This window comes from Lynx rufus, unplaced genomic scaffold (genome assembly GCF_022079265.1).
Source record: "Lynx rufus isolate CCGP_SWC_20201006 ecotype Redwood Valley unplaced genomic scaffold, mLynRuf1.p SCAF_3, whole genome shotgun sequence".
NCBI lineage: Eukaryota > Metazoa > Chordata > Mammalia > Carnivora > Felidae > Lynx > Lynx rufus.
Genome location: NW_025814845.1, coordinates 54,562,501 through 54,576,350, shown reverse-complemented (window position 1 = coordinate 54,576,350; position 13,850 = coordinate 54,562,501). Strand labels below are relative to the sequence as shown.

The window sequence follows — 13,850 nt, the reverse complement described above, 5'->3', positions numbered from 1 at the left end:
TTGCTCTAAATAGGCTTAGTTTCAGGCTCTGAAGATAAAGGAAAAAACTTGACAAGATCCTTGTTCTTATCAAGTTTACATCTCTAGAAAGGGATGCAAACATTAACTAATTAATTGTTCAGTGAATAATTAATTGCTTAAATGAATGAATAAATTAGTACATAAACCAAAAAAATATATCTGCAGACTGTTCTGTGTTTGTGGAACATTCAAATAAGATAATTGAATATATATTAATATAAGATACAATATATTTAATTTCAGTAATTAGAGAAAAAAATGACTGTGAAATTTCTTAACATCTCTGTGAGAAACAAAAATGAAAGTTCCAGAACTTTTACGTAAAAAGACTTGCAATGCCTTTCCAACCAAGAAATGGAAAGTGTAATCATTCTAGAGAATCATGGAAGTTATGAAAGAAATGATGGGGGTGGGTAAGAAGTGATGAGTACAATTTGGAATCTGTCTAAGACTTCAGACTACTAAAAATGTGGTTATACAATAGTGGTTGTGAAACAGACAATCAGAGATTTGATGGACTTTTCATCAACGTTCAACATCAAAGATTGCTGAGGTAGAACTAGCTTTTGGAAAGGAAAAATGTACATTTAGAGGATCAATTTTTTTGTTCATTTCTAAAAACGTGATGTTAGTCCCCACCTCTAACAGAGAAGAATAAATCTTTCTCCTCATTAGAAAAGAGACTCTACCTGCAGAGCCACAGCACATATCTCTGCTCAGCTCTGATCCAAGGAGCAGTACTCTGAGATCCAGGATCCTCAAATTAGGAAAGCACAACTCACTGCTTATCAGACAGACTTAGCTGTGGCTTCCACACACTGGAATGGAAGAAGGCTGTGACATTACTACCAGTTCGCACTCTCTGGGTCTCATGTGTAACTTGTCTTATGTACTAAGCACAGCTTCTGAACGACCAGTATAACAATCCCCTTTGGGATAAAATTCCAAAATCTTGTGTCATAAACTCGCTTGATACTCCAGTAAGTTTCTTTCCTCAGTTGCTCCCCTAAGGTTCCCCAGAAATAAGAAGAGGCCACAGCAATTGTACTGCGAATACAGACCTATGGGAAGGGCATACTCTGTAGCCAGCAAATACATCCCTTCCCCATTTCTAACATCATTCTTAACATAAAGATATGCAGAATGAGAGTCTCCCTAATGAAGGATGTCAGGAATTCATTTTTTCCCCGTAACTTTTAATCAAATAGGGAAATGAGCTAAATAGAAGACATAGCATTGAGATTAAGCATATAGACTCTGGAACCAAACTACCTAGGTTTGGATCCAAACTCTGCTACTTTTATGCTGTATGACCTGAGACAAGTTAATTACCCTTTCTGTGTCTCAAGTTCCCCACCTGAAAAACAGGATGGTGATGATCATTATAGAGGCTAAAATACAAGGTTTAAATTAGTTTAAAAATTGCCAGCCCTTACCAGCAAAACCTGACTAGCTTCTAAGAAAGAAAGTACTCACAGATATTGGCCCTAAGAGCCCCTATATGTTGAAAATATATAAGGTAGGAAAGAAAAAGGCCAAAAGTTCTGCACGTGTTACTTCAGTGAATTTAGTAGCTTTGGTAATGAGAACATAAAGGTGTACCTTTCTGGGAAACAGCCAATAAAAGAACAGGGGAAAATAAACCTTTTTAGTCTCACTTTAATACGGGAGGGGAGAAAACATCAGAAAATCAACCTGCATTACAGATGAATAGATTATGATTCTAAGTAATAACTAACCTAGTTTCATCACAAAAGAGAACCTGGAGAAAAATGAAAGAGAGTGACAGGGAGACAGGAAATAAGGGAGAAAAAGAAAAACTGTCAAATTAATCCAATCACCTTTGTCAGAACAGAAGGCCTGTAGATCAAAGCCAAGTTAATGCCTCTAATCTGCCTTGATTTTTTTTTTCTTCTTTTTTTATTCTGCCCTCTGGTTAGAATGTGTTTTGGGTTTTTTTTTTTTTTTTCAAAAAAAACAAAAATACCCACTCCCACTGCCAGCACCCACAGCACACATCACGTACACATCATCACAACCGAATGATTGCTGAGCCTGAACTTGGCCTCAGAGCAGCCACTGTCTATCAATCAAAGATGATGTATGAGAGGACACTTCACCATGCCTGGCTAAACAGTCAACTCTCAGTTTGCCTTTCATGTCACATTGGGTCCAATCTGTGTGTCCAACCAGTCTCCTACAACACCCCAGAAGTGTCTGGTGACAGAAGAACATACCTACTCAGTTTTGCACCAAGCTCAGCCAGGAGTCCCAGTGTCACAAGCAAGCTCAGAGGTGTTTATTGCTGCTGTCACAGTTCATCTGCTAACCTGTGTCCCAGAAGATGGGCAACGGCAAGAACAGAAACCTACCCTGGCCCCGTTCAGGAATGAATTTAAGAATTTCCGGAGAAGGACCACAACCTCAGCAGAAGGTAAACAGAATTTTGTGATTTTGGGTAGGAAGACATGACTCTCTCTTCCCTAGAAGAGCTGACCTTTAAAGGACAGAATTAATCCAGTTCTAAGTAGAGAATTCAAGGAACCTTCACAAGGAGCTCATTTTCTAGCCAAAAGTCTGGATGATGACTTAAAACGTATTAAGCAATCAGAATTAACAAAGAAGTGGACGTGGTTTGGACAGTGGGAGGCAGTTCTGCTTATAAGGAAACTATGAACAAGCCAGGCCATCCTAGACTAGCTGTAACAAGAATCATGCAGGAATTTGAAAGCAACACATTTTTTCCATAAATTGATTTGGAGAAATGTAAACTTCTCCCAGAATACCCAGGTGTTCTTTCTGGTGTCCAGGAGGAAAAAAGTGTTATGTATAAATTTGAAGTGTATAAAGATAACAATTAATGTGAATGTGTTTTCTGATTTACTTCAAGTTGCTCCCTCTCCCTTCTAATTATATATTTTAATATTAGGAAAAAAGACTTTGATTGACTTTAGAACAATGGGTAATTATTTCTTTTTTTTCCCCTTAATCTTTTTTAATTTGTTTATTTTTTAATTTACATCCAAGTTAGTTAGCATATAGTGCAACAATGATTTCAGGAGTAGATTCCTTAATTCCCCTTACCCATTTAGCCCATCCCCCCTCCCACAACCCCTCCAGCAACCCTCTGTTTGTTCTCCATATTTAAGAGTCTCATGTTTTGTCCCCCTCCCTGTTTTTACATTACTTTTGCTTCCCTTCCCCTATGTTCATCTGTTTTGTATCTTAAAGTCCTCATATGAGTGAAGTCATATGATATTTACCTTTCTCTGACTAATTTCGCTTAGCATAATACCCTCTCTTTCCATCCATGTAATTGCAAATGGCAAGATTTCATTCTTTTTGATTGCCGAGTAATACTCCATTATATATATACACAACATCGTCTTTAACTGGATAATTATTTCTAAGCAATGTGTTTTATTTATTAATCTTAATCTTAACTAGACTATAATTAAGATTAATCTTAACTAGATTATGCCAAATACCATTTGTGGAACTTTTCTTGTTATCACTGTCTGAATACTCATCAAGGATGAGCACCTGCCTAGGGTAGCACATCTACCAAGACACCAAAGTAGGAGAATCCCCAGATAGCATGGGTTGAAACCACGACCTTCAAAGATAGGAGCAAGACAGATCTGTGCAAAAGTCTGAAGTAAATTATACATAGAAGAGCTAGAACTCAGATATTAACAGAAAATTAGATCAAAGTAGAGACATGAATTACTCTATGTATATCACACTTCTGAAAAAAAGTTCTGTTCCCTCAAATAGGAAATCAGTGAGTTGAGAACTCCAGTATAATCCATATGGATAGTGAAGAAGCAGGTAGGAGACCATCCTTTGAAGGTTAAAAGATAAGGTCTGAGATATCTAAAAACTCTGTTTCTGATCTTGGGTGAGATTCCATGAGACACTGCAATATAGAACAGGCTTCTCTTCACAAAAAAAGAATAATAACAGGCATATGGCTAAAATTAAAAATTCAAAGGCATAATGAAGTGAAAATGGATAATGCTAGCAACCAAAATTAGTAATTAGAAACTAAACTTCACAAAATTATCAAATTAAAATTAAAACATGTTTTATCCATCATGTTAGCAAAGACTTTAATTGTTAGATACCCAAAGAAATAGCCTTTTCTTCCTTGTAAACTTATATAAACTTTTTAGGGTGTAAGTTAGCAATATCAATTAAAAATCAAAATATTCTGGGTTTGGAGCCAGAACTTCTGCTTCTAGAAATTAATCTTGAACAAAGAGATGGACCCAAGAGTATTTGTGGCACCATTTTTTTTTTTAGCTTGGAAGCAGCCCAGCTGTTGATCAGTAAAGAAACAATGGAAGGAAGGAAGGAAGGAAGGAAGGAAGGAAGGAAGGAAGGAAGGAAGGAAGGGAGAAAAGAATATACCTGCTCATCTTCAGATCTTTTTTTTCATTTTTCCTGTCTATTTATAGTCTTTTCTCTCCTCTCTATCTAACTCTGACTCAATTTCCAAGGCCCAGCTGAAAATTCTATCTTTTCTAATAACTTATATTAACCATTCACAGAAACATGAATCTCTCCTTTATTCAAACCATAACAAAGACTTTGCCTGAATTATCATTTGGGCACCAACAAATATATATCCTGGCCATTATTACCAAACTTTTGTTGATGTGACCTCTCTCAAAACTAATCACCAAGCTCCTGGAAGACAGAGTTTTGTCTATGTACTTTCCTTAAAGACCAACACAGTTCCATGTACTTAATCATCACTTGAAATATTAATGAGTTAGATATGGATGAATAAACCCTGGACATTTTCAAGTACATGAAGACATAACCATCTGCAAAAGGAAGCCTCCATTAAGAGCTTTGACATGGAAAATACCTCAGTTTTAGAAGCTGTCCTTCTTCCACCCTCCCCTTAATCCATCTTTGCAGTAGCTTGCACAGGGACCAAAATACAGTCACCATTTCCTACTGAGTAAGCTGCAAATAAAAGAATGAACACTTCGACCAAGCTATTTTCCTCTGGTAAATGTAATCTCTTCCTACCCTGAGGGACCACAACATTTAATCTGCACTTCTATTAAGATATTTACTATCCACCACTTTGTGTGTTATCCATTGCTGTCCTTGGTCTTTGCACCTCTACCAAGCCAACCACCTGCTTCTTCACTCACCTAAGCTATTCTTGGTGCCCACCTTGTGCACAGTCAAGTTATACAAAAAAAAAAAAAAAAAAAAAAAAAAAGAGAGAGAGAGAGAGAGAGAATGGATATATGAATAAGAAAATGAATGGAAGAATAAACAATATATATTCTGCCCCAGTTTCTGACAAAAAAAAACCACTTTCTTTCTTTGCTCCTTTCCTCTGCTTCCCTGAGGCTTAGCAATAATTAAAATATAGTTTTACATTCTCATTTGATAACTTAATATTTATTAGTTTTTAGTGTATGAGACACTACGTTATTTGTTGAGAGTATACAAAATATTTTTGAGATAAGGTCCCTAACCTTGGGGAACAATGGGGAAAATGCTATCATTAAGAATGTAATATGCAGTTACTAACATTTTTGAATGGTTAAATTGTACCAGGCACTGTGTTAAGTGTCCTTCAGTTATTATCTCTTTTATTTTACACAAAAATATGAATTATCTGCTGTTATCAGTGTCTTGTATTACTCATATTACAGGCAGGGAAACTGAGTATTTAAGAGACTAAGGGACTTCCCCAAGATCACACAACTAGTAAGTGATATAACCTCAACCCCGCCTGTGTTATTTCCAAGCCCACTTTTTAGCCACCATTCTCTAAAAGATGATCTCATTTTTTTAAAAAAGTGCTACATGAACAGTACAGATAGTAAATATACTGAATTTCAGAAGAGGCAGAAATCATAATGGCATATGAAATAGTCCTAAAGTAAATTAACTGAACATTTGGTTCATTATCCACCAAAAGGCAGTTTGTGAATGTGCCCTTTTGTTTTTGGTCTGGAAAACATCCCACTGTGGCCACCCTACAGGCTACCAAAAAAAATTTTTTTAATAGAAATAATGATGATAATGAACAATTCATACTGAGCATGACAAGTTTACATGCAAACTCCCTTCTGCAGGTTAAATGAAGACCTATTGATTTTGTATTTTCTCCTTGGCAAAATTCACCATCTGGTAAAGTCTTAGCTCTCAAACCAAAGTAATAAAAAGAAATTACTTTTTATTTCTTTGAGTTATCAATGTGCTATATCACCAACTGGCTTACATAATTATCATATTATATTTCTCTCCATTCAGAGTTAAAAGTTTGTAGGTCAACACCACGGCTGCTAAAACTTCCACAATTTATCTAATTATTAGACCATAGTAATAATCTAAAAATACACTTAAACGTATATATAAAATCCTCAAACTTCAATTCCACATCCCTAACTGTAAGAACTGAGAAATCGCTAACTAAAGCTACATATACAAATAAATCTTTAAAATACACACATGCATTGTAGTGGCTATCGGTTACTTTTGCCCATTCAGTACCCTTAATCTCTTTTTCTGATAACAGCATCCCACTTGCCTTTGAACAACCATTTTTATACTTAGAAGTTCAATGAGGATGAATCACTCCCTGTGACCCAGGTCTGGAGAATGAGAATGTCACAAATCTTAGCCACAGCAATTAATTTTTGACTGGACACTTTACCTAATCCAGGACAATCAGAGTAAATAAGTGGCAGCCTTTTGTTGGAATTTCCAGGAAATAAATTTTCACTTTATGCTAAGGTGCCTATAATGGCAATAAACACTTTGAGTGGGGATGACCATCTTGCAACTCTAAGGGAAGAGTCTGCCTGAGAATAAAATAAACATGGAAGAACTCAGAACCAAGACAGAGACAGGTTACTGGTGCCATTATTTAAGCACCTAGATTCAGCCATGCCTAAAGACATCTTACAGGACAACTCCCTTTTACCTTAAAGTAATCTGAGACCATTTTTTGGGGGGCACTTGCAACCAAAAGTGTCCTGATATATATGTCTGTGATTCCATTTTAACAGGTCAGAGTGGAACTAATTCATATAAGCCATCCACATATTAGCATCTTCAAATTAATTGCATTGAAGAACCTGTTTTTATAGAATCCAGGTTTTCTTGGAGTGATCTATACAAGGCATCTAGACTTTCTCCATGCCTTCACATACCTCCACCCCAACAAATCCAGAAAATGACTATTGATTTACATGCTGGCAGGCTCTAGACAGGTAAATTAGATGGTTACTTTTTCTGTTTCAAATTAGCTAAGAAATTGAAACAGCCAAATAGCATTTATTGAGATGAATAATTTTTTTAAATACTTAGGTATCCATGTATTAATAAACTCCCACACATGAAAAACTGTCAATTATCACAATTATCCTTAATGTGCCATGACATTATTATTCAGCTATAGAAAGTCAATGGTGCGAGGAGCCTGGATTTCAGAACACTACCAAACTATGTGATTTAGAAGCAGAGTAAGTTCCATTTCAGCTAGCAAAAGGCGATTAAGAACTAGAGTTTGCTGAGACATTTTTGGAAAACAGCTGTGTCCTTAGCCTTTCTTTTTCAAAATATTGAGAAAAATAACTTACCTAGAGTTTACATTATAAAATGTTATCACGACCCAAGTCATAAATATAAGATACCCAAAATTCTTTAGGACAAAAAGGTGGTAACCCATACATCCCCCAACTTATCCTGTCTTCCTCCTTTATAATTTCTGCCAACATAGTGGGTTGGAAAAAATGAGAACTAGGCTCCCTGTCAGTAGTATTAAATGTAGTGCTAAGCCATTTACAAAGAATTAGTCTCAGCGATGGTCTTAGCAGTCAAATAAATTTTATGTATGAAATTCCAGACTTTTTGGTCTGCCAAGTCTTTTATTAACTATTCCAATTATATTAATTATATTATTAATATTATTTCAATATTTCAAGAATCTCTACCAGAAAAACATAAAATTCAAATCAGTCATTTTGGGGTTTTGGCAGCCTCAAAAGTGACCTAAACCAAGTAACTGTTATGGACCGAATTGTGTCCCCAAAAATTTATGGACTGAAATCCTAACCCCCATTATGATAGAATTTGGAGATGGGGCTTTGGGAGGTAACTAGGTTTAGAGGAGGTTATGAGGGTGGGGCCCTCATGATGGGATTAGTGCTCTTATACGAAGAGATACCAGAGACCTTGCTTCCTTTTTCTACCCTGTGAGGACACAGTGATAAGGCTGCCACCCACAAGCCAGGTACTTCATCAGGGAATCAAATCACCTAGCACCTTGATCTTGGACTTTCAGCCTCTAGAAGTGTGAGAAATAAGTTCCTATTGTTTAAGCCATCCAGTCTGTGGCATTTTGTTATGGCAGCTGTCATGGATTAATATAATAACTAAACTAACTAATGGTGAAACTCAACTTTTTGACTTGTTTCTGGGTGTTTCTTTCCACAATATCTTTTCCACAATATCATTTCCACAATATCATTTTCCTTATTTCATTTAAGCCAAGTTTGCATGGTATTCATGAGCCTTTTGGGGGAAGACAGGCTCAGAGAAACCAATTTCATTGACTCTGCCCCAGCTGCATATTACAAGAATGCATGCCCACTAATAAATCCACCTGCCAAGTATTTGTTGGGTCTGCAAGGGATATTTCACACATACTACTTTTGGCTCCCGCCCCACCGTTGATGTCCTCTGTCTGCAAAAGCACCTGGAAAGGTACCACATTAAAGACACTGTCTCCAGGGCACCAGTGTGGCAATGTCAATACCCTGCCAAGGAATTCAGTTCCCAAAGTCCCCCAGGATGTGATCCCTGAGGCACCAAAGCAACACAGTGGTTAAAAAAAAAAAAAGGCAGGTGACCAAGAAGTCTAGATGAAATACCATGACAGACAAGATGATAAGGATTTGGTAAGTCAGTACAGAGTTCAGGATGTTGTTCTGCCCCTGCTTGAGTCCTAAATTATCTTTTGACACACACCATATATCAGGAAATTTCCAGAAGAAGAGAAAAGGACGTACTCAAGTAAGGAAGAGGAATTCCTATGACCACGTGCATCTACCCACGTTTACCAACCAGGGTATTAAAATTACAAGTTACCTAATGCCTTATGGATCTGAATAAAAATGAACTTCTGGCTCTTGTGTTTAGCTTTTTTTCTAGTCTTTTGTTCAGATCAAATCATTTTCCCCAAAGACCTGGCTATACCCAGACTTTCTTTCAGTCAATCAATAAATTCTTCACAAATTCTTGCCTGTCTATCCCAGTTATAATTGGGTTTCTAGCACTCTCCACCCAAAGGCTTACTGTTTTATATAGTGCATACAGAAAAAAAAAACACCAGAACAATATACACCAAATGTCAACAATTATTATCCCTGGATGATGGGATTATAGAGGATTCTTATTTTACTCATTTTGCTTCTGTGTAATTAACAAATTTTCTAAAATTAACATTAATGTCATTATTATAAGGCAAATAAACCAATTAAGGTATCTTTAATTGCTAACTTGAGGACAGTCATGTCAAATTAGAGCCAAACACTTCTCTACCATACTTGAAACTACAGAATCTCGATTATCTTTCTTAAATGTCCAAAACAAACACAACGTGCCAGCAATGCCTTTATTGCGGCCTACAGATTCCAACAGCCAATTCTGAACCATGTAACAGGACTGGCCATGGTTCTGAAAGCTAGCAGCCATACTTATCTAAAAATAATCCCATGGACACAGAAGAATGGAGATGAGGAGAGGGGCTTCACGCAAGTAGCACAGGAAGGTAAGATGCTTTCTGTACATAGTAACTCACCCATTAATTAAGATGGTAAAGAATATGGCCACCCAGCAACCTATTCCTAAAAGACCTAAAAGTTCCTAATGCATGTCACAGCTCTCATCTCCATTTTCCTTTAATTTCTTACTCCCTACTCCTCCACTTCTCTTTGCTCTGCCAGAACTGTCCACGATAAGGTTTACATGATGAATCACTCCGCTTAAGAGTGAACACATCAGCAGTTTCTCCAGGTTCAACTCAGAACAATTATCAGCACAATTTATACCCTGAGGTTTCTAAAGTCAGACTCAATTTTCATCAACATTAGGAAATCTTCAAGATTCCCAAAATAAACTCTACAGATTTGCTCAAGTGCAGCTACTTTCTATACAAAGTAGCTAAATTTATTGTTCCAAAATTAGTGTCACAACCACCACGCTAATGCTGCCATTAGAGGCCTCCACAAGCCAAGAAGACATCCTCCCCTCCTGCAGACTGTCTTTCAAAATGCATAAAAGGATAAAGGCACCAAGCTTTAAAGAATCTTCAGAATTTCTGACTTCACCCCTACATTGCCAAAAAATTCTACCCATCTTTCCTGGATAGCAATATTGAGAAAATGTGATTCAAAATAAAATCCCATTTTAAAAGGGGAGAGAGGGGAATGCAGCAATCAAGGAAACATTACATAGGCCCTGGTTCTTTCTAAAGAAAAAATGGTCACATTTCTCACAGATATATCAATGGTCTAAGGATTCTGACAGAACTCTGAACATAATACAGAAATGTCAATAAGATTCTCCAATGAGCGTTTCTGCCTTATACAAGTCTGCTCTGGGCTGAGGATCCAAAATTAGTGGCAGTGAGCCCCAATCTCTCTTAATTACATTCTCAGTGAAGAAAAAAATTATTTAACAGGTCCTCCAACACTATCCACTTGACATTTATAGTTTTAGTGTTCTCAGACAACATAATTCTTCATTTACCTTGTTTTATCTGCCCGAAAGACTGCATTAGGAAAGCCAACCAGCAACACATACGTCCATTAGCCAGCAATGACCTCAAAACTACACCAGAATCTAGAAGCCTACTTGTAAAACTTGAGTTCAACTACTTCAAAAATGGCACAGGAATAACAAGAGCCTAATGAACATAAACAACTAAGTTTTCATGCTATTTCATTAAGTACTTTTCCAAAATATCAACAGGCATTTGCTAAATCCATTTTCAGTAAATAATAAAATGGAATCAGATTAGTTTCTAGAACTGTATTTTAGAATAGAGGAACATCATTTGTTAGATCAGTGAACTTCCTTTTCAACTACCCACATAGCTAAACCACACAAAGCTGATGACCAACACAGATCAGAGTGTGTATGTGGGCTGGTTAGGGTCTCTGATTTCCTCTGAAGGTGTGCTATGAACAATCTCCGTACTTCACAGAGTAATATCAATAAAAGTAAGGGAATCACCCTCTTCAATGCAATTTATAGTTGAAGTTTTACTATAATTTTCCCATCCAACATTTCTTTATCCTTTATTAAAAAAAAACCTGTGCATAACACTTTGAGTCATCTAAAGATAACCTCGGTTCATCGGGGAAGTAAATGAGAGCCACTTCAAAAGAGATTCATTATTAACAGCTTCCTGTTCAGAAAGGACAGGCAAAGAACTTTGTCACTTCTAAAGCTTATGGTGGACTGTGTAAGGTATAGCTATTCCTTAACTGGGTGTAGAATTTCCAATTAATTAAATATCAATCATAAAACTTAAGAGTTCCTTTGTCTTCCCAGACAACTCTTTCTTTAGATCAATCACAAATTAGTTTAATCTGGTTTAGAAATAACATTTGTCAATTTATCACACTCTTTAAGAACTATATAAGCTGAAATCTGTCTTTCCTAGAACTCTGCTTATAAAATGCTTTAGTATCCTTCTAAAGCAGAGATTAGACATTCATCTGAAAACTGTCCAAATCCCTCTGCTGCCTTCCTTATGTGGGAAAAAGCTGCTAGCAAGCGGGGATCATTGGGATTTGGTTATGAAGAATGAGACAGGAAACTTCTAGTAAGGTAATAGAAGGTACTCTGGGCCTGAAAGGCAAGAAAAGCCAAAATCCATAAGAGAAAGCCAAAGTACACATGCCAAAGCCACCAAATATAAACAGCAAACCTAAAGGGACCAGAAGGAAGAATCATGGTCAAGTTACCAAGTCAGTAGGATCTAAAGGTCAAGGCAAATATTAAATATAAATACTAAAGTTGTCTAATAATGTGAAAATGAACTTAAGAAGTACTGTTGTTTGGGGGCATGATGGGGAAGTGTTCTCAAAAAATTTTAGGAAGGATTCTTATCAATAAGATTCTAAAGACCCTCTAAGCCTTGCTGATATATTGGCAAAATTCCCTCAAGTGATCAGTAAAGTGTCTGTAGCAGCTGGTTCTCAAAACTTCAGGGGAAACGGATCTTTATAGCTTAGGGAGCATTCATTGATCAGATGGGGTTCTGTACACGCTCTCCTGTCTAGTGATATCACAGGAATTTACTTCTTGAGACAACATGACCCTAAATAAACAGTAATCATGGATGGAGTCATGTTTCATCATGAGTGATTCAATTCTGGAATCAGAATTGTAAGACCTAGATTCTGTGCTCAGCTCGAATTCCATCTGATCAAATCCCCCTTTACCCTCTGACAGCTTTCCCATCTGGCTGACAAATAATAACAACCGGAAGACTGAAGAGATTACAAGACACATCCATGGATAGTGGAACTGAATTTTGCTCTTCTGCTTTACAAAAATACTCGGAAATACAAGACAGTGCCGTTATATTAAATGATCTGCTAATGTACTATTCATTCCGTCACTTTTGATCTCATCTTTCCTTTGAGAAACAGAACAACAAATTTTCAAATGCAAAGACTGAAAAAGCTGAATTTGGCATTTTTGGAGGGATAATCCTTAGCAATAGTCTTACCCTTTGTTTCCCCTATTATATAGTCAAAGATTTAGTCAAAGTAATAACTAGGAATATTTAGACACCGGCCACATAAAGGAGCTGTAAAATGAATGGACATGTTTACTCTTCCTTTTTCAATGAATTTATTATCAACTATGGAACAAAAATAAACCTCAGTGACAGTGACCTAAAGTTGGTAAAGGCACATAACCAACTCCAAAGATGGGAGTAAGCACGAAGCATTTAAGATGATTAAAAAGCTGAGACCTGGTAGTTGTTGGGGCACCTGGGTGGCTCAGTCAATTAAGCATCTGACTTCAGCTCAGCTCAGATCATTATCTCAAGGTCCATGAGGTCGAGCCCCATGTCGGGCTCTGTGCTAACAACTCAGAGCCTGGAGCCTGCTTCAGATTCTGCGTCTCCCTCGCTCTCTGCCCCTCCCCCACTCAAGGCTCTGTCTCTCATTCTCTGTAAAATAACAAACATAAAATTAAAAACAAAAAAAGCTGAGACTTCACTGAAAGAAGAAAAAAGCATGTGAATAAGGAGGGGGATTTCCAAAGACAGAAAGGGAAAGGTATGCATGATGGTTCACAGATAAAAAGAACATGCAGTGAAAAGAACTACGCTAAGTACAAGGGTGACTTACTATGATGAATGTGAGAATTTTATATAGAGCACAAGTCATACTGACAATCATTTACTTTGTCTCTTCAATAGTGTCTGTCTTCAAAACAAATACACAATCAGCAACCCAAGAGATACTCAATAAATATTTAACAATATTGGTTATCTCTGAGCTTCATGCAAAATACATACACATTAAGACTGTTACACCCTAAAATATGCTAACCCAGTGTCTACTCTTGCCTAAGACAGATTTTAGGAAGTGTGATTCTCTATTACAGTAGAACAAAATTCATGTTAAAATAAAATGTGTAAATCAGTCCTTAACCATGCTTCTAAAAAGAGTCTTAATTTTTCAAAATAAGAACCCAAATATTTTTACAGATTCCATTGTTGGTTTACATAAAAATAAATTATAGTTATTAAATAAACTCTG

General features: G+C 36.7%; 1 protein-coding gene and 1 pseudogene across 1 annotated transcript in view; one reads left to right on the top strand and one right to left on the bottom strand.

The window, feature by feature from the left end:
* Window positions 1-13,850, bottom strand: part of SLC4A4 (solute carrier family 4 member 4) — a 299,466-nt gene that overhangs the window by 207,738 nt on the left and 77,878 nt on the right. The gene's annotated exons all lie outside the window — the stretch shown is intronic.
* LOC124520389 (dihydrofolate reductase-like) lies at window positions 2,351-2,882 on the top strand (annotated as a pseudogene).